This window comes from Mus caroli, chromosome 4 (assembly GCF_900094665.2).
Source record: "Mus caroli chromosome 4, CAROLI_EIJ_v1.1, whole genome shotgun sequence".
NCBI lineage: Eukaryota > Metazoa > Chordata > Mammalia > Rodentia > Muridae > Mus > Mus caroli.
This window is the reverse complement of record NC_034573.1, coordinates 128,839,626-128,842,771: the sequence shown is the minus strand read 5'-3', so window position 1 is coordinate 128,842,771 and position 3,146 is coordinate 128,839,626.

Below are 3,146 nucleotides of genomic sequence, written 5' to 3'. Positions count from 1 at the left end.
CAAGACAGGGTTTCTCTGTATAGCCCTGGCTGTCCTGGAACTCACTTTGTAGACCAGGCTGGCCTCAAACTCAGAAATCCACCTGCCTCTACCTCCCAAGTGCTGGGATTAAAGGCATGTGTCACCACTGCCTGGCTTAAGTTATAGACTTTTAAAACTATTTTCAAATTATGTGTATATGTGACTGTCTGGGTGTGGGTATGTGTGTGTGAGTGAGGGCAGATGCCACCAGAGGCCAGAGGCATCAGATCTCCCTGGAGCTAGATGATAAGCAGATGTCAGTGCCCTAACCTCAACACATGGGTGCTGGGAACTGAACTCAGGTTCCCTGCAAAAGCAGTATACATCCTTATCCACAACTGAGCTCTCTAGTCCCTGGACGATCCTTTTAAGTCCTCTGACAAAATCCGTTTGCCAACCTGGAAGGTCTGAGCAAGAAGTATGTGTGTCTCTCCCATCAGTTCAAAACCTGAAGCGATGTGTGTTCAGGCAGCTTCCTCTCCTAGCCTGCCTCTTAATCCAGCTGATTTCTTTTCTCTTCTGATTTTTGCTTAGTCCTGCCTTCAGCCGTCACCTTAAAAAGAAACTGCCTGATGTGTGTGTTTAGTAAACCCATTTGGGAACATGGTGGAAAATGTAAATAAATCAAACTCGAAGAAAGATGTAAACGGAACATCTTACGGATGCGGTCTTACGGCATTGTGAGTTTCTAAGCTCCGTCAAGCTGTTTCTTCCAAGGGTAAACAGAACTCCAGCAGCACTTGAAATGGATCTCACAGAGCAGGAAGTGTCAGCAAAACACCAGGGCAGACCCAACCGGCATAGTTCACATCCCCTTGTAAACAGGAAGAGCATGTTTCTATCAGCCAAGCCTGATGAGTGGAGGGATGCGGGCATGGGGGATGTGTGCGGTAGAGGTTGGCAGCTGGATCTGTGAAGTTGGGACTGGGAAAACTTACTCTGCCACACAACCCTGTTGGGGCTAGCAAGAAGACTCAATGGGTTAAGGTGCTTGCTGTCAAGCCTAACAACCTAAGTTAGTTTGACCCTCTCCACGTGATGGAGAGCAAGAACCAGTTCTCACGAGTTGCCTCTGACCTCTACATGCATGCCCACCCATGTATACATGCACACACATGTGTATGCACACCCATGTATACACACACGTGTAATGCACACCCATGTATACACATACACATGTATGCACACCCATGTACACACACATGTATGCACACCCATGTATATACACACATATACAACCCTGGCTGGTCCCAAACCATCTTCCTGCCTTAGCCTACTCACGTGCTAGGATTATAACTGTGCACCATCATGGGTGTGCACACCCATGTATACATGCACACACACGTGTATGCACACCCATGTATACACATACACATGTATGAACACCCATGTCCACACACATGTATGCACACCCATGTATATACACACATGTGTTCACGCCCATGTATACACACATGTGTAGGCACACTCATGTACACACATGCACATGTATGCACACCCACCAATAAGCATAAATTATAAATTACCAGTTATAGACAGGCAGTGGTGGCACAAGTCTTTAATCCCAACACAGGCAGAAGCAGGCAGATCTCTGAGTTCGAGGCTAGCCTGGTCTACAGAGTGAGTTCCAGGACAGTTAAGGCTACACAGAGAAACCCTGTCTAGAGAGCATTGGGTCCTCTTTCAGAGGACCCAGGTTCAATTCTCAGCAGCCACATGGGAGCTAACAAGTGCCTGTAACTCTACTTCCAGGGGTCTGACACCCTCACCTAAATATGCACGTGGGCAAAATACCAATGCACATAAAATAAATACATACATTTTTAAAAATTACCATTTTGTTTTTCTTGAGCTTATTCTGGTTTATTAATCAAATGAGCTAACAGCACTCGTACTGAACGCTTGCAGAAATGAACAAATGTTAATTTACATTGAGTGAAACTGAACTGTTATTCTGGATTAATTTTTCCTTTTTTTAGTTCGTTCATGTGCTGAGACATGAACTCTGCCTGCTAAGCCCATTCTCTACCTTTGAGTTGCATCTCCAGCTCCAACAAACTTTAACAGCATATAGACATGTATGTATGTATGTATGTATGTATGTATGTCAGCTTAAAAATAGTTCCCAGCCAGGGGGTGGTGGTTCACTCCTTTCATCCAAGTACTTGGAAGGCAGAAGCAGATTTATCTTTGTGAGTTTGAGGCCACCCTGGTCTACACTGGGAGTTCCAAAGCCAGCCTGGGCTATATAGTGAGACCTTATGTCAAAACAAACAAACAAACAAACAAACAAACAAACAAAACAAACGAAAACAATTCCTGGCTCAGTGGGATGGCTCAGTGGGTGATGGGATCCCTGGAACCTACATGAAGAGAGAATCAAGTCCTGCAACCCGTCCTCTAACCTTGTGAGGCCATGGCATGCACACTTGCGCACACACCAACCAACCAAAGTTCCCGTGATGGCGCACAGTTATAATCCTAGCACGTGAGTAGGCTAAGGTGGGAAGATGGTTTGGGACCAGCCAGGGTTGTAGTGTACGTCTTCTCTCAAAACACAGAGAGTGTGATTTTCCTTTGAGATGATTGATAATGATCAGGAACATCTCTTCAAAGTCCAGGAACCGTATTGTCTGTCCTGAGCTCGCTGTCAGGGTCACCTTCTGCTTTTCATTTTTCTCTGAACTACTACTGCTCTTCAAAGAAGGTGGACTACAGAGCAGGGACACACATGATCCTTGTGCACAGATATTCGCACAGTGTCTCATGGAAGGCAGTTAACCCCAGCTGTGGATGTTAGCCAGAATCCCCAGCTGCAAACCTGCCTCCAAGTTCTGGGCACCGCTCTCTGTCTGATTAGCACCTTGGGATACTTGGACTTGCCCTTCAGCTCCCAAGGGCTTCTGCCTGGCTACTTCATTACGTAATTGGTTCCATTAAAATGTTGTAGGGTCCTTTAGTCTCAGCTCCAAACTTTGTCTCTGTAACTCCTTCCATGGCTATTTTGTTCCCCATTTTAAAGAGGAACAAAGTATCCACACTTTGGTCTTCCTTCTTCTTGAGTTTCATGTGTTTTGCAAATTGTATCTTGGGTATTCTAAGTTTCTGGGCTAATATCCACTTAT